Source organism: Ursus arctos, unplaced genomic scaffold, assembly GCF_023065955.2.
Source record: "Ursus arctos isolate Adak ecotype North America unplaced genomic scaffold, UrsArc2.0 scaffold_2, whole genome shotgun sequence".
Lineage (NCBI taxonomy): Eukaryota > Metazoa > Chordata > Mammalia > Carnivora > Ursidae > Ursus > Ursus arctos.
This window is the reverse complement of record NW_026622874.1, coordinates 6,198,929-6,216,707: the sequence shown is the minus strand read 5'-3', so window position 1 is coordinate 6,216,707 and position 17,779 is coordinate 6,198,929. Positions and strand designations below refer to the sequence as shown.

The 17,779-nt window shown below is 51.7% G+C and overlaps 1 protein-coding gene and 1 long non-coding RNA gene across 3 annotated transcripts in view; one reads left to right on the top strand and one right to left on the bottom strand.

The window, feature by feature from the left end:
• Positions 1-11,796, top strand: part of PSEN2 (presenilin 2) — a 40,328-nt gene extending 28,532 nt beyond the window's left edge. Inside the window, exons 14-20 of one of the 2 annotated variants that reach the window (XM_057314952.1) lie at positions 3,177-3,327; positions 3,506-3,573; positions 4,342-4,460; positions 5,698-5,747; positions 5,937-7,981; positions 8,064-8,176; positions 9,738-11,796. The gene's annotated coding sequence lies outside the window, so the exon portion shown is untranslated. The remainder of the gene's footprint in view (positions 1-3,176; positions 3,328-3,505; positions 3,574-4,341; positions 4,461-5,697; positions 5,748-5,936; positions 7,982-8,063; positions 8,177-9,737) is intronic. The other variant, XM_044387975.3, reaches the window with a different exon arrangement.
• LOC130544216 (uncharacterized) lies at positions 9,386-13,851 on the bottom strand. The gene is made up of 2 exons (XR_008960329.1): positions 13,434-13,851; positions 9,386-11,355 (listed from the first exon to the last, which is right to left on the bottom strand). It is a non-coding gene; the product is annotated as an uncharacterized LOC130544216 (long non-coding RNA).
• Between the last annotated feature and the right edge of the window lie 3,928 nt (positions 13,852-17,779).

Genomic DNA, 17,779 nt, shown 5'->3' with positions numbered 1-17,779 from the left:
GGCGCTGGGGGGTGACCAGGGACAGCCACGGGGACCGAGATGGACGGTCAGCCTGGAGGTAAAACGAGGTAGGAGTGAGAGAGATGGGGGTGAGCCAGGAGTTGGCTCATCCCTCCTGCCATCCCGGCGGGGCGGAGTGCCCACGGGGTCTTGAAGCTATGCAGGATGGGGTCCAAACCTGAGGCCCCTGCTTTTCCTGCTTTAGACAGCACAGCCCCCCAGGAGGGCAAGCTGACCCACCACCCAGTGTAGAAATGCGCCTGGGACCTGTGATCCGGAAATGGGGGTTTCGCTGGAGTTGAGGAGGGAGGGTCCTGGGTCAACTGCTGGGAAGGAAAGGCCCTATAAATCCCCACCTTCCCCTTGGCTGCTCAGGGAAGGTCACGTGTAGGACATAGACCTCTGGACAGCTCTGCATAGCGGCAGGGAGGGATGATCAGGTCTAGCAAATGGCTTGGCGGTGGTTTGCGAGGAGGTCCAGGGGGACGGGGGGACGTGGGGCACCTCTGGGAGGACCCCGAGGCAGCAGCCATGGACTTCCTGGAGAGTGGCGATGCCAGCAGCAGACTGTCACCCAGGCACATGCTAAGTGAGTTCTTGTGGTTCATACCTTTCGTCCTCGTGCCCGGGAGGCGGGCTCACGGCCTGGGGAGGAAGTATGGCAATGACGTGGTGAGGGAGGGCAAGGAGCCGCACGCCGCGGTGTGACCCCACCTGACCCCAGACTTGGTGCCGTGGACGCACCCTGGTGGTGTGTGCTGGGCACTCCAGAAGCCGGGGACCCGCGTTCCCTCGCCCCCACAGTCCACAGCCCCGTGGTCCTCCCGAGGGAGCACTGCTTACAGCTTGGAAACGTTCTCCTTGGATTTCCTCCACACTTACTTTGAGTTTTATTTTTGAGACTGCGGTCAGATGGCTCAGGTTGTTCCTTGTTCTTTCTGAATGGTTCTCTGCTGCTCTCCGTCCCTTTGTGTCCACCCCCCGCCCGCACTCTAGAATCTAGCTTTCAGCCTTTCAGCATTTTATTTTGGGGCAATTATATATTTTTACTTTTATTTTAAAAGTAGTCTCCTCATCCAACATGGGCTTGAATTCACGACCCTGACATCAAGAGTTGCACGCTCCACCGACGGAGCCGGCCAGGAGCCCCGGCAGTCCCGTCCTTCCAACCGGGGTGTCGTTGCTGTGACGTAGACGGCTGCCGCGGGGAGGCTCGGTGTCCCCTGTGCTGTGTGGAGACCGCCACCCCGCGTCCAGCTGGCCTCGTCGCTGTGACACACAGCATTCTGTGTGCGAGGAAAGGCCCTCGGTTTTAAAACTTCCCAAACCGTTCATCTCCACCTGCTCCTCCCCCGCGGCTCACCTGTCACTTTTTATGTAGGCAATGTCTTCTCCGATCTCCCTGGAAAAACGAAGTCGCTTTAATTCCCCCAATCCCGTCCGCTTTCTGCACGGTCATCGCATCGGTCCGCCCCGTCCTTTCCTCTCTTACCTCTTCTCAAATGGCCGAGGTTGAAATCTGTGGGTGAAGAACGAGTGCAGGTGCTGAGCATGCCTCCCCCATGTGCCCTGGGGGCTGGAGGATGGTGCTGCCGAGGTGTCCCCCCCCCCCCCCACATGGCTTCCCCTCCCAACCCTGCTCCAGGTGAGCTGGGCTGGGGGGAGGGTGTTGGGGGGGAACAGGTGGAGACAAGCCCCCATCCCCTGCGTATCGTGCAGCCCCCTCTCCTCTCATCAGGGACAAAGCCATTCCTCGAGTGGGATTCCCCACAGTCACTGTCCCTAACAAAAGAAGAGGGAACGCCATCAAACACGTGGGAGCTGATTCCTCTCCTGCCAGTAGCCGCCACCTGCCAGCCAGCTCAGCTCTCTGGGCCTCAGTTTCCCTCATTCATAAAACGAAAGACAAAAAACACGGTAGTGACGGGGCTCCTGGGTGCAGTTGGTTCAGCGTCTGACTCTTGGTTTCTGCTCAGGTCATGATCTCAGGGTCCTGGGATCGAGTCCCACGTCAGGCTCTGCACTCAGCAGGGAGTCTGCTTGCGACTCTCTCCCTCTCCCCCTCCCCCTGCTCATGCTCTCTCTCTAAAATAAATAAATACAATCTTAAACACTCAGACATTAGTGATTCGCAGGTTAGTGATTTGAAGTGTTGTGAAGGTGATCCTGGCGGCATTTTAACGATCTTTGGAAAGCTCTGGCAAGGCTGCCCAAGCTGTCGGTTAAGTGCAGTGAGTGCCGGAGACCAGAATGAAACACGAGGTGGGTGGAGGACACGGAACTCTGGGAGGGGGGAAGGCAGGACCCTCTGCCCGGGTGGAGCTCTGCCCACCCCAGCCCCTTGCCCAGGATTTCCTCTTGCTGCCCCTGGCTCAGCCCTGTGGGGGGCCCTGTGTGTCGAGGGGAGTTCGGAGGGGCTGGTACAGGCAGAGGGGGACAGAGACTTCTCTGGGCACAGTCTGCACTGAGTTCAGAAGGGGATTCACTGATTCATCCCAGAGCACTTACCTGTACTTGGCATATTCCAGGCACTGTGGAGATACAGAAATGAGAAGTCTCTGGTCGCAAGGGGCTTGGAGTCTGGTTCACTGAAAGAGTTTTTAGTGTCCAGAAGCTCAGGCCAGACACGAGAGGGCTGTGTGGCAAAACCAGTGGCAAAGTGGAGCTAGTTAGAGGCATCTGCGTGTGGGCAGAGGCCAACCTCCCTGACTCCAGAGGCCAGGCTGCAGGACACAGGGGGACTCAGCTAGTGCCGTGTATGCAGGTGTGAGGAAGTATGTAAACGGTCAGGACACTTTGGCTGCGGGCACCTTCGGGCCCTAGTGGAGGGTAATGAATTGGTTAAACTGGTTAAGTCTGGGCTTAATTTGGGCTCCAGGGGTCTCATGCAGTCGGGAGTTTCTCTCCCACGACAAGAGCGGAGTGCGCTTTTCTGTTTTGGTTTAGTTAGCAGTTCTGTGACATCATCATCAATAATCCCCTCATTCTTCCCATTTCCCACTCCGGCGTTCCCACTGCCCAGAGCCAGGTGCGGGGAGACGAGGGGAGGGAGAGGGACAGAACGAATCTTCCCGTGTCATTTTTTGAGGTCGGTGAAAATCACTCTTAGCACCCCCCCCCCCCCAAGGCGGATTTCCCCTTGACTCCCATTGGTGGTATTTGTGTCACTTCCCTAGGCGACGAGTGTGGGGTTGTCACAGCCAGCGTGACCCTGAGTCTCTTGGGGGCGGGATGAGCACCTGAATGAAATCAGAGTTGCGTTGGTGAGGAAGGAGTGAGAGAGGAGCGGGGAAGGCTCTACTCAGACAACCACCGGCGTCTGCTACGGTAACTTTCTTACTTTTCTGCCCCATTTTGCTTAGTGTTAGAAAATAAACTGGCCCGCTCAGCTTTGTGGGTTGTGCCTGCTCCCTTCTCCTGGGGTAGCCCCTGCGTGGGGGGTGGGGCAGCCCTGGGTCTGGGACACACCTGTCATGTACCGTGTATCGTCTCACTCCTGCCCTAGGCTTCACCTGGCTGCAGAGGAGCTCTCCGGAACTTTCTAATCTTGCAACACTGAAACTCCTGTACCCGGTGAGCAGCTCCCCGTTTCCCTCCCCCAGCCCCTGGCAGCCACCATTCCTCCCTCTGTCTCTATGATTTGGGCTCCTCTAGATACTTCCTGTAAGTGGAATCGTACAGGATTTGGTTTTTGGTGCCTGACCCACTTCACTCAGCATAATGTCCTCCCCATTCATCTGTCTTGTAGCCTGTGACACTATTTCCTTCCTCTTTAAGGCTGATTAATAGTCCGTTGTGTATACAGACCACGTTTCCTTTACCCGTTCATTCGTCTGTGGACATTTCGGCTGTGCCACCTCTTTGCTACTGTGACTGCCGCTGCAGTGAACGTGGGTGTGCAAATACCCCTTTGAGATCTTGCTTTCAGTCCTTTTGGGTATAGACCCAGAGATGGGGTGGCTGGAAGCTGGGGTAGTTTTATCTAACTTTCTGAGGACCCTCCGTACTGTTTTCCCCAGCGGCTGCACCAGTTTGCATTACCACCAAGCGCACACGAGGGTTCCCCTTTTTCCACGTCCTCGCCAGCACTTGTGATTGTCTTTTCAATCGTGTCTGTCCTGACAGCGATGAGGTGGTAGCTCTTTGGGCTTTGGGTTTGCATTTCCCTGATAATGAGCGATGTTGAGCATCTTCTCCTGTGCCTGTGTGCCGTTGGTAAATCTCCTTTGGAGAAACGTCTTATTCAAGCCCTTGGCCCATTTGAAATCGGCTTGTTTTGTTGTTGAGTTGTAGGAGCTCTTTACATATTCTGGGTATTAACTTTCTTTCTTTTTTTTTAAGTAGGCTCCATGCCCAGCGTGGAGCCCGACATGGGGCTCAATATCACAACCCTGAGATCTTGACCTGAGCCGAAATCAAAGGTTGGATGCTTACCCGACTGAGCCATCCAGGAACCCTGGGTATTAACTTCTTGTCAAATGATGTATTTTCCCCCATTCTGTGGGTTGCCTTTGCACTCATAATAGTTTCCTTTGATGCACAGAAGTTTTTCAGAATGATGAAGTCCCATTTGTCTATGTTTATGTTTGCTTCTGTCGCCTGTGTGTTTGGGGTCATGGCCAAGAAACCATTGCCAAGTCCAATGCCATGAAGCTTTTTCCCTAGGAGTTTTATTATATTTTGGGGTCTTACGTAATCCATTTTAAGTTATTTTTTGCATATGGTGTAAGGTTAGGGTCCAGCTTTATTCTTTTGCATGTGGGTATCTGTTTTTCCCAGCACCATCGGCCAAAGAGACTGTCCTTTCCCCATTCAGGGGCCCTGACACGCCTTACTGTTTGACCCTCCACACTCGAGTTCATCTCTGGGGTCCCTGTTCTGTTCCATTCGTCTGTCCACCCTGTTGATTCCATTGCTTTATAGAAAGTCTAAAATCAGGAAGTGGGGGGGCCTCTCTGTTCTTCTTTCTCAAGATTGTTTTATTTTGGCTATTTGGGATCTCTTGAGATACTGAATTTTAGGATGTTTTTTCTATTTCTGCAAAAACAAGTCATTGAGATTTTGATGGCATTGCATTGGATCTGCACTTCGCTTTAGGTAATATCGACATCTTAACATTATTAAGTCTTTAATCCACGCGTGTGGGATGTCTTTCCGTTTATTTGTGTCTTCTTTAATTTCTTTCAGCGGTTTCCAGCGTACAAGTCTTTCGCCTCCGTGGTTAAGTTTCTTCCTAAGCATTTCTTTCTTTTCGATGCTATTGTGAATGGCATTATTTCCTTGATTTTCTTTTTGGATTGTTCGTTGTTGGTCAGCTTTGTTTTGACTGAGGTCACCTCTGACCATAGGAGCCATATCACGTCCACTGTCCCAACTGTGGGACCTCGTCTGCCTCTCCGTCCCTGCCCGTCTGTGGGCTTCTGCGCCCATCGTGGGGGCGCAGGAAGGACGCTGCTCTCTGGGGCCACAGGAAACCTAGACTAGTCTTGGATTCTGCCTGTACCTCTGCTCTTGAGTATCCACGTCTTGGTAGGACAAGGACCTCCGAGAGCGTGGGGTCTCCAGCAGGGCGGGGGGGCAGGTCCCCTGTGTGGTCTGGGCTCTACCACCTCCCTGGAAGATCAGGGTGCCATGGGTCTGGGCTCTTCACAGACACCCACTCCAGAAACATTGAAGCCCCACTGTCTGTTCCTGCAGATGTTTGCTCCTGGAGCAGAGGCCTGGGCCGTCACTCAGCCTGGAAGCCGGTGAGTTGGGGCAAAAGGAAGGGGGAGCAGGGGGCTGTCCCCTCACCAGGCTGCCTCCCTTCCAGAGGCCCCAGGCTGGAGGAAGACCCAGATTCGGGGCTGGATCCCAGTGTGGTCCCAGGGCCCACGAAGTTAAAAGTGTGTGATGATAATGCTAAGATACTCTTGTCCTGTGTGTTTCCCTCACAGGAGTGTGCGCTGGAGTTTTCCAGACTCTGCCTGATGCAGTACAGAAGGGACTGAATGTGAAAGGGAGGAGAACCCAGCTGTCTTCTGCTAGACTCTTGTGTTCTGTTATAGCAAACACGTAACTAAGTGCCACTCTTTTCATCAAAATAGAGCTGTTTTTCATAACCATGCTATTTATGCTAACAGAAAACGTGATTGTTATTTTTAAAAGGAATTGATAGATCCCTTCTTTTAAAAAATTCTCGGCTGTGATTTCTAAATAGGGTAGAATTATTCCACATAACAGAAGGCCTTTGGAGTCCTCAGGAATGTTCCTGAGTGTACAGGGGTCCTGCACCGAAATGTTAGGGGGACCGTTGCCTGCATCTGGGGGCTTTTGGCTCAACTGTCCTTTGTTTTTTTGTTTGTTTTTGTTTTTTGCTTTCATGTTAATTGTCATCAAACAGAATGGAAATAATTTCAAAGTGGTTGCTATTAACATTAAATATAGTGAGTACCCCAATTTACTCAACTGTCCAGCGACCACTTTCCCTTGGGCCTCTGCAGCGCCTCCGTGCGCCCGGCCCGGCTCTGTCCTTTAGTGCCCGGGCGGGATGGCCACACGGGGGCAGCAGAGTCTTCCCGGAGTCAGGTCGCGAGGTTCCACCCACAGCTCTGGGTTTCTGTCCAGTCTCTGGCTGGCAGTGCTCCCTGCCCCGAGCTGGGGAGCCGGGAGACGCCTGAAACAATCACAGGCTCAGGCGAGAGCCTGATCCCAGGGCAGGGGCTGACGTGGTCAATGTATGAGCCTCGCTCACCGTCATGCGTAGCTGCGCCCAGAAGCCCCAGAAGTTTTCCAGATTCTCAGCCTTACCCTGTAAGGGTTAGTTGTCCTTGCCTTGCCTGGGAGGGAAGGGCACCCTGCACTCCTTACTGGAAAGTGGCTCCTCGTTACCATGCAGGGAAGGGGGGAGGCGAGACACAGAGCAGAGGAACTCCACCACCTCCCCTTTATCTTGTCGTGCACGAAGCTGGTGGTAAAGGGGCGTGTATGGATTTCACACAAACCTGGAGTCTCCTTTCTCATCGCCTCCAGCGATGAGAAAGGAAGCTTGTGGCCATTAACCCAGATAATCCCCTCTCCTCCTGTCAGCCTCTCCTCTCCTAACGAACTGACAGCTGCTTGGCCCGGAGACCCGGCTGCCGTGTTGGTCAGGACACAGATCGCGCCATCGAAAGTTGCAAGACAAGTCTTCCAGGCCCAAGACTCCTCACGGCTGTACCACGTTCCTTCCCTCTTACCTGTGACGCCGTCTCCACGTTGGTTTTTGTCCTAAGTATTCATCGTTATATACAGTCAGCCCAATGATACGCAAAAAATTAGCAGTTTTTGCTCACGTACGTATGGCCTAGCTGCTCAGGTAAGGCTTTGAAGGACCAGGCCGGTAATGTTCCTGGTTCATCTGGTGTTAGCTCTGCGACCTCGGGCAAACTGGCCTCACCCTCGTCTCAGTATCTCCCCCGCAAAGGGGATGAGGGAGAATGTCGGGAGTTTGCTGTGAGGACCGTATGGCTTTTCGTATCTAAAGGGCTTAAATCAGTGCCTGGCTCCTGGTACGTGCTCAGTAAACAGTGACTGGGAAACATTCAAATGTAAACTGCATTTGAAATTCATAACTTTTTCAGGTGCCAGAGTCCGAAAGGACCTCAAAAGTCATCAAATTCAGTGTCATCTGAAATGTGTTCGAAACGCTCTCTTCCTTCAAGATGACCCGTGAGAAAGGGCTCTGTGGCCAAGCATGACGGGGCTCTTAAAGCTCAAGGTCGTGTATTTAAGACTCAGAGAAGGCACAGGGTCAAGAAACTGTTCAACTTTGATTGTTCCAGCATTGATCAGACTGATCAACCACAGGACCTTTTCACACGATTCCTTTAAACTTCCGGGTTGCTAGTATCGGCACAACACCTCCTAACCATGCAGCGCTCCGTCCTATGACTCTTCCCGTGAGTGATCATACAGATTCTGTGGGGACCTCCAGCAACGCGGGGCTCTGTCCCCACCACAGGTAGCAGGTAACAGCGGGGAAGGGTTTGCTGCACGCGGCGTCATAAGCACTAAGCGCGCATTATCTTATTTAATTCTTACAGTAACACTACGCCAGCGTCCTTATCTCCTTCTGCATTTGACGAAACTGAGGTTTAGAAGAGCTAAGTAATCTGCCCGAGGTCGCGTGGTAGGAAGCACCAGGATGCAGACTCAGGTCAGCCGGGCTCTGGAATCCCCACCCCCCTGTGCTGCGTCCTGTGGCCCGTGTCACCTCGATCTGTTGGAAAGTCCTTCCCTGTCTCGAGCTGCCGCCCAGTTCCCGTCCCTCCCCTTCCTCCCCGCTGCACAGTTTCACTTCTAATATCCCCCGGTTGCCATTCTTTTGGCAGCTTTATCCATTCTGCTCCTTTTTCTCTTGACTTAGATACTTTGGCAGCCTTTTTGCACCAAGGTGCTCAAAACCGAACACAATTCTGTCCACTCCACTAAATATGATCGTTGCAACTACAGGAAATCACACATTATCAAAAAACAGAAGACTTTTCCTTTTCTTACAAGGTTATGGGATAGAAAGTTTTCGATGCACAAAAACAAAGTTTTCCCACCAAGACTTTTGATGACAGTTGTTTTTCAAGCTCCAGTGACATTGCTCTAGAACCTTCAGCCTCACTTGATCACCAGGCTGCTGCTCGGCCCTGGCTCCCCCCCCCCCCCCCCCCCCCCCGCCCCAGGCACTGGTTTGCAGTTTCTCACCAGGCTCACCCTTTCTTTTACCCCTGTGACTCATCGTTTGGTAAACAAGGGACAAAGCCGCTAAAACCTAGCAGCTGGGCTCTTAGCAGGCTTTCCTCTCCTGGGCAGCTGGGATCTGCTTATAACGAACAGCAGTGCCTAGTGACGCAAACTGCTTTTTTCTCTTTAATCATTGGAGCCAACGCGAGTTCTGAAAACACCACTGAAGGAAGAACACTGGCACTCGCAGCGTGATTTGATCCTTGTTCCGAGCCTTCTACTTTATTAGTGCACCTCAAGAGCTCATTGGGGGAGCTCCGTTACCCCGTAGATCCATATGGAGCGAGTCTTCACCCAAAATTAATTCCCCCACAATTCTGCCATACACCTGCAGGTGTGTTTCGGAGCCCCCACTGAGGTGATCATATGTTTACATCTGTTCAAATTCATCTGACATACCTGTGCCCTTGCACCAGCCCACGGTGATTGGGGGGCTTGCAGTGAAGGAGAAGGCGGGTGTCCTCTGTGAAACTGACGAGCATTGGCCCTAGGCCAGCGCTTTCTGGTGGAGTGTTCTATGGTGATGGAAATGCTGTACAGCTAAGCTGCACAGTATGGTACCCACCTAGGTGGCCAGTGAACCCCTGAAATAAGGCTAGTGCACCCCTGAAATAAGGCTAGTGCAACTGAGCAACGGGATTGTAAATTGTATTTAACTCTGATTAAATGTCAGTAGTCACATACGGCTCGCGGATACCACATGGGACAGCGCACATCTAGAGGTCTTCCTGACACAGCGGCAAAGGTTCTGAGCAGATCGGGGGCTGCTCCTGCCACTGGAGACCCAGCTCTAGGTTGGGGAATGCTCGTTCGGTGCTTATCAACCACTTGCACATATGGAGATCGAGTTGCGCTGTCATAGTGTTGGGCTTTGCCAGATGCCTTGTGAAATCCACACGTCCCATGCACGTAAGGTTGCCCTGTTCTACCAGCCTGGTGGTTCTTTTTTAAAGAAAATAGTTGTTGTTTTTTTCTCTTTGTAGAAGTCTTTCATGGCCGCCGTGGCAAAATGCAGGAAAGCGCGTCGAGGAAATTAGCAACGTCAATAGTCCTGCCTTTGGAGACAGTCACCATGCACGGCTCAGCACACTGCCATCTCCCTTTTGCAGTGATATCTTTCACATCACTGAGTGTATACGTTCTCTGATATTTGCATCCCGATTTTTTTCGTTAGCAGTATTTCATAAGTATTCTCTTGTCTTTGAACATTCTTCCAAAACAGTCTTAAAGGCTGTATAATAGTTCATTATAGTAATGACTAATAATTTGCACAACCATTCTCCTACTGCTGTACTTTTGGGTAGTATCTCACTTTTTTTGCTGTTGTAAGTAAAGCAATGGTAACATGTGTTGGTCCGAAATAGCCTTGTTTATAATTTGCATTGATTCCTGAAGGAGTATTAGTAAGTCTAAGGATATGAACATCGTTAAAGAGAATTCTTTCAGGAGAGGACAGGAAGTTAGTCTGGACCACATGCTGGCTCTTCGTGGCCAATGCTTTCCTTCCGAATGTTCGAGACGGATGCTTCTTCGATTCCAGTTTCCTCGTCTTTATGAAAATCTGGGTGACTCTCTGTCTCTTCGGTCCTCCAAGAGCACTTCTGTGCTTTCCAGTTCGTCCATGAGGAGGTCAGCTTGTCGCGAGTCCCCTCGGTACACTCATCCCATGCTGTCCTGCTGCTTCCTTCTGTCCTCGGAGCTTCAGTTCTTCCATTTTCCACGCTGGTTTCCCTTTCTCCCTGGTAAGAAAAAGTGGGAGGAGCATGCGGCAGAGACTGCCAACCGCTGGACAAAATCCGCGGTCTTCTCCAGCTTCTGAGCACACACCTGGACTGCATCTCCCAGATCCCCGAGGTTGGGTGGTCGTGTGATTGAGTTCCAGCCAGTGGCACATGAGGGGAGGACCCCGTTCCTACGGCCAGGCCTGGCCCAGGAACACCTGCCCTGTGGAATGGCCACGACTTTCAGGGCAACCCCAGAAGTCCCATGATGAAGATGCCAGCACTTTTGTCAACGGGTGTGCAGAGGAGCACCCCACTGACCCCCTCACCTACCTACCATCGTGTTCGATGCTGAACGTGCTTTCCTCTTGTCCCTCGTTGGGACCACCTGCAACTTGCAACTTCATTTAGTCCTGCTTGAGCTGTCTCTCCTTTCTTCTTGGATCAGGAGCTCAGTCACATCTATCTTTTCTCCAAATACCGCGGGATTCTCCGTCCTAAGTCTCGGCACACACGTGACCGTGCAGTAGGCCCCCCAGCTGTCGCAGACTCCTGGATGACGGTGAACGTTCTCTCACTTCACCTCACGGACGGACACCCCCGGTTGTGCGGAATTGATCCAAAACGGCCCTCCTCTTCATTTTCTCTGCTTGCTAAGAAACGACATCGTCACTGTGGCGAGAATTTAGCAGAAATTGGCTTGCCGTTCCGATCAAGTGAGAAAAAAATATCGACAGCCGTGACGGCCGGCTGCCTAAGGAAGGCAGATCTTGCTGAGTGGGGGGGCCATGCTCTGATGAGGCCAACGGCGGGGTGTGGCAGGGGCGGTAGAAGAACACAGGACTCCACAGAAGACAGGATTCGGCATTCCAGAAGCCATCTGAAAAGGAGAGTTAAGGAAGAGAGGTGGGCAGGGGATGACAGGGAAAAACTGGACCACCCCGTGAGGGGAGTCAGCTGGTAGAAGTCCTCAGAGGATGGGATGGCCAAAGAACCCTGGGGAACAGAGGTGTCTAATGGTGACCACGCAGCTGTTGGATCGATCCCTCATTTCCCTAAAGGGCTTGGCCGGGCTCTGGACAGGGACAGCACGCACATGGCAGGACGGCCCACAGACTGACGGGACTCGGCCGCTGCCGGAGCTCGGGGCCGGAGGTGACCGTGAAGATGGGAGCCCCCTCTGCCTTCTGCCCTGGCCAAACTTTTGGGGAGGATTTAGAGTCGCACAGGATGTGGAGGGGACGTGTGAACCCATTTTATTTAGGGAGACTTCAGCTGACATCTGAGTTACGAAATAAACCTAGCCATCGGTAAAAAAAAATCGTAGTATCATAAAGCAAAATTAAGGCTTAAGTAGGTAGTCCGGTATCTGGCAGCTCAGAACACTGAGGCCGAGAGAGTCCATAATGTAGCTAAGGGACCTGGTGTCATGGCAGAGCTCTGCTCTGATCTCTGGTTCTCTGGCCCCCAGCCCCCTGTTCTCACTCCGCGCCCGGGAGGAGAGAGCGCTGCTGCTGGGGTGGAAACGGGCCAGCTCCTCAGGCCCTGGTTCTCCTGGGCCCTCACGGACTCAGCTCTTCCCTGAGCGGCTCCCACAGGTGCTTGGGGGGTCGATGCGTGGAGCTCAGGGGTATAGATGGTGCGAGTGAGCAAGAGGTTTCTTCCCGGGGAGATAAATGTTCCCCAGCGAGGAGAAGCCCGTAAGAAACAGATCCAGGAGGAAGCTCATCAGGGTCCTAGAGCTATCTCGTCTGAATGTCGGAAATGTCCTTCAGCTCAATCAAAGGATTTAGGCCCCAAACCGAAAGCCTGGAAACGTTGGCGCCAAATAGGCAGCCGTAGAGAAAGAGAGTTTATTGAACCCACTGTTCTCCTCCGTTCCAGATAAGCGCGCATGTTGACTGGTGTGGAGAGAGGGAGGTTTTCCGAGTGCAAAGTGCTGAGGCGCAAACCCTGAGATAAAAAGTCATAAATAGACCGAGGGCCTGACCGGTGCCAGGCTCAGTGTCCTTGGGCTGATAGGACTCTCGGGCCAGGTCCCAGGTGGGGGGGCCGGGGCCGAGCAACTGCTGTGGAAATTTCCACAGGCTGTCCACCAGCGCCTGGGAAGCTCTGGGGCTCCTGACAGCAAGGGGTTACAAAAGAGACATAAGCCATGGTCCCAGCTCACAAGGAGCTGGGTCCCTAGAGAAGACACTCAGGGACGCTCGCCAAGCAGGCAAGTGAACAAGCAGGTTGGAAAATCTTGAAGTTGTAAATAGTGTCAAGGCATGGGATTTGTCAAGAAAATGTCAGTATCTCCTCCCATTTCATCTTTTAAGGAAAATGTTGAAAATACAAACTTCACATGAAGGTAAAAGTTGACTTCGGGGTGCCTGGCTGGCTCAGTAGGAAATGCATATGACTCTTGATCTCAGGGTCATGGTTTCAAACCCCACATTGGGTGTAGACATTACTAAAGAAAAATTAAAACCGAGGCTGGTTTTATTGCTTTAAGTACTAAAAAGGGTCACAATTTATTCATTTTTTTAAAGGAAAAATATTTTACAATTTGTTACCAGTTGCTAGAGTCTGGGATATTCTTGACAATTTGGGTTAAAATTGCATAATCATTTTAAAAAAGATGTTATTTCTTTATTTGAGAGAGCGCGCGTGCGCAAGTGCGGAGAGGGGCAGAGGGAGAGAGAGAATCTCAAGGAGACTCCTCGCTGAGCAGGGAGCCCGAGGTAGGGCTTGATCTCATGACCCTGAGATCATGACCCAAGCAGAAACCAAGAGTCGGACCTCCGCCCTACTGACCGCGCCACCCAGGTGCTCCAAAATAATTTTCAATGCGGAAAATTATTAAAAGACATCAGTTCCATGTCTTAGTAATTGTTACCAATGGAGGTGTGTGGGGTTTTCCCCTCCGTAGGAAGGTAGCATGTGCGTGTGCACGTGTGCGAACCCACAACTCACCATGGTGCTGCGTTCCCCGGACGCCGGTTAGGATGGTGCTTTGGGTGGCAAGTGGGAGAAACCGTGAAGAAAGTATTGGTTACGGCAAGCTTCCAATATGGTTTACCCAGGGCTCAACCCTGTCTTTCTGATTCTCTGCCCCGTCCTCCTTTGCGGGCCAGATTCCCCTTAGGCCGGCTTTCTTCCTGGTGCCAGATGCTTGTAAACAGCAGCTCCGTTGGAACTGAACAACGTAGTTGGAATTTCTCAACGAGTGGGGAGCGTGGGGCTCTTGCTTCCCGTAGCCGCTGAGCATAAGTCGTGCACTTCATTCGGGTCGGGCCACCCAGGGCCAACCGCTATGGCCATGCCGTCCCTGTGCTGATCGGTGCAGCCTCAAAACCTATCACCGTGGCCAGTGGGTTGAAATTGGCTTAGACCCCAGGGGACCGCGCCTGGAATTGGGCGAGGCTGAGGCCTCTGGCTCTGGTGGTGAGTACGCAGTGAGCAGCAGGACAAGAGGTGTTGGAAAGACATTCCCAACGGCTAAGACACCTTGGTAGCCATTTTTGTAGGATTTTATTTATTTATTAGAGAGAGAGCACGTGCGTGCACCACTAGCAAGAGGAGGGGCAGAAGGAGAGAAGCAGACTCCGTGCTGAGCATGGAGCCCAATGCAGGGCTCGATCTCCCAACCCTGAGATCATGATCTGAGCCAAAATTGAGTTAGACGCTCAACCGACTGAGCCACCCAGGTGCCCCACAATTTTTTTTTTAATATAAGGGGTACTTTCAAGGTACAAGGCACTGTGGGAAATATCAAGATATGCAGTTTACAATGTCCTAGATATAAGAAGACGAGTTGGCCCCTAACTACGATGCACTGTTAGATGTAATGTGCACGCACGTGCTAAAACCAAGGCCTAGAAAAGTTAGAGGAGATGGATTGCACCTGGCTGAGGGGCCCAGAGAAGCATCACATAGCCAGTAGCAGCGGAAGTAGGTCTTAGAGAGTGAGTGTAAGGCTTACAGTCGGGAAGGGAGGGCATGGGAGGCCGGTGAGCAGTAAGAGCAGAGCCCCAGAAGCTGAAGGCCGAGGGGTGTGGCAGCCCAGGTTGGTTGGAGTGCAAATTCTAGAAGTTGCTGCTATCTTGGGGTCAGGTGAGACCTGAATTGCCCCCACAAAGTCAGGGTGCGGGGTGATCCTGCCTTGTATTTTCCCCCCACGAAAAACTGGCTTAGGGGCACCTGGGTGGCTCAGTTGGGTGAGCGTCTGCCTTCGGCTCAGGTTATGATCTCAGGGTCCTGGGATCGAGCCCCGCATTGGGCTCCCCGCTCTGTGGGGAGCCTACTTCTTCCTCTTCACTGACCTCCTGCTCTTTCTCTCTCTCTCTCAAATAAATAAATTCTTTTAAAAAAAAAAAACCTGGCTTAATTCCCCACTTGCCTAATTAACAACAAGTGTAGTCCCTCTTTTAAACCCCAAGGCTTATGCAGCCCATAGTAGGGGCTGCAGTCCGACCTTCAGATGACAGCCGGGACCACTGATCTCTAGTCTGGGAGTCAGACGAGTCCCCAGGTCCCTGTGACTCCTCAGGAAGGACAGTTGCCCTGCTGTCACTCTGAGCTTGGGTAAGAGGTACCTCGGGGTATCCCTGTGGATGCAGAACTCCTGACCTTTACCCTTCCCTGGGGTCCACGGCACCGGGAGGCAGGGAGCTTTTCTGTGTCAACTGAAACACCCAGCATTATCTGGCCTCGCTCCTACCACGGCCTCCCTGTACACCCCTTCCCCACCACACCCACTATACACCTGGGGTTCTTGGTGTGGGAGTGGCTGTGTGAAATGCTTTACCGTGACTGAGGTGACTGTCTCACACCATCTCTTGCACTGGCATGGAAAAAGAAAATAAAACCCCAAGTTCAATCACCAGTGGGACATTCTTCCCTCCCCAGACTAGAAGGTTCCCGCCTCTCCATCAGGGATTGCTTGTTTCTCCCGAGGGAGCCAGGCTTTCTCTGCTCTTTATTGAAAGTTCACATTGACCTTCAACCTCCTTGGTCGTGGGCAAAGTGGAGTCTTGTGCGTGCCCTTGGACTGTCCTCACCTCCAGGCTGGAATTCTTTTCCTTGTAGGCCTCCTCCCTACCTTGGGCACGTGGCCCAAAGCTAGAAACTACTCTAAATACAGGTGAATCAAAAAAATTTTTTTAAGTGTTTAATTAATTTATTTATTTGAGAGAGAGAGAGAGAGAGAGAAAGCACGAGCAGGGGGAAGGGACAGAGGGAGAAGCGGACTCCGCGCTGAGCAGGGAGCCTGACGACAACCCAGGGCTCGATCCCAGGACCCTGAGATCATGACCCGAGCCGAAGGCAGACACTTAACTGAGCCACCCAGGACCCCCAAAAAGTTTTAAGAAAGTGTCCAGTGGCTAAAGGAGAACAAAGTCAAATAAATACTCAGAGGCCAGGATGGCTTCCCACACAAACCTGAGAGTTTAAGGACAGGAGAATAAATTACATGCCCTTTTCTGATTCAGAGGATGCTGCTTCCCGATTCCTGTTGTGTAATTAGCTATTTCTCCTTAACACAATCAGCTTAGAACAGTTACCTGGGGCGAGGTGGAGGGTGATTGGGAAGGCGGCATCGAGGAACATTCTGGATGGAAAGAAATTGTTCTGCATGTTAATCAGGACGTTAATTACATGATAGATTCATTTGTACACACTGGTGACCTACAGGCTTAAGATCTGTGCGTTTTACTGCATATCAGTTATATCTCCGTTGAAAAATAGAAAAAAAAGTCAAACCAACAATGAGGCTTACTTGGCTCGTGTCCATATGCGACGGCGCGTTGACAAGAAATTAATGTGAAAAAGAGAACTGACAGCCCATTGAGAAGCAGGCATCGCCACCTGGATTCATGGGCTGGGCTGGGCTGTCTCCTTTCGGGGGAGCTGAGCTGCTTCTGTAACGTGCTTAATTACTTCCATTGTGCAGGCGGCTAATTACAGTCATTACTCTTCTTCGTTGAACAGGGCCGGGATCCCTTGGAGTCATTCTCTAGCAGGACTGGGTTGGGTTTTCCCAAGTCTGGTGACCTCCCCGGACGGTGGCGTGGGAGGGCGCATCTCTTGCGCTCAGGAAATGATCCGTGTTCACCACTGCGTGTTTGGGGGGTTGTGTGATGAATCTTGGCGTCAGCCAGTCACGCGTGTCAGGCTTCTGAGCGCAGCGAGGGCACCGCCAATCCAGCCTCACCGAGGCCCAGGCTTCTCACGTGTCAAACGCAGGCTTGTTCACTGCAACGCTGTTTGAAATAGCGGGAGTAGGGACCTTCTGGACATCCATCAGTGGGAGACGAGTGAAAGAAATTATGGCTCGTCCACGTAACGTAATACTGAAAAAAGAGTGAGGATGCTTCTCTGTATAAATTTGGAAAGTTTCAGGCTATATCGTGCAATGAAAAAACAACAGTGTGTAATATGACCGTATAAACTATGAGTGTGTGTGTGTCTTTGCTCATGTATATAAAGAAACATTGAGGGCGTCTGGGTGGCTCAGTTGGTTCAGCGTCCCGACTCTTGCTTTTGGCCCAGATCATGATCTCAGGGTGGTGAGATCGAGCCCCGCATCAGGCTCTGTCCTCAGTGGGGAGTCTGCTTCTCTCTCCCTCTCCCTCTGCCCCTTTCCGTCCCCATGTGCTGCTCTTTCTCTCTCAAATAAATCTTAAAAAAAAAAACGCAAACATTGAAAAGAGACAAGAGCTATAATTGCAGTAGTCACATTTGTGTGGGATATGTGTGGGGGCATTGGGAATGGGAATTGGGGAGTAGAGAGAGGGAGCAGTCAAACTTCACTGAACATCTTTTAAAAATTATTTTTAAAAAGTCATGTGAAGGGGGCGCCTGGGTGGCTCAGTTGTTAAGCGTCTGCCTTCAGCTCAGGTCATGATCCCAGGGACCTGGGATCGAGCCCCGCATTGGGCTCCTTGCTCAGGGGGGAGTCTGGTTCTTCCTTTCCCTCTGCCCCGCCAGCCCCCCGCTCATGCTCTCTTTCAAATAAATAAATAAAATCTTGAAAAACAAAAAGTCAGGTGAAGATATTACCTAATGGAACACTGGAATACATTAAATAAAATATTCACAAGGTTTTAAAAATAGGGAAAAGTTTCAGGGGGAGGAGGACCCTTGCGGTCACCTAAACCAGTATGTCCCACACTGGTTTGTGAAGATGTCATGGGAAATACACGGACTTAGAACAGTAATGGGATTTGTTCTAATTCCTACTTTCTTCTATTCCGTGAATGAAATGCTTCTTTTTTTTTTTTTTAAAGATTTTTTATTTATTTATTCGACAGAGATAG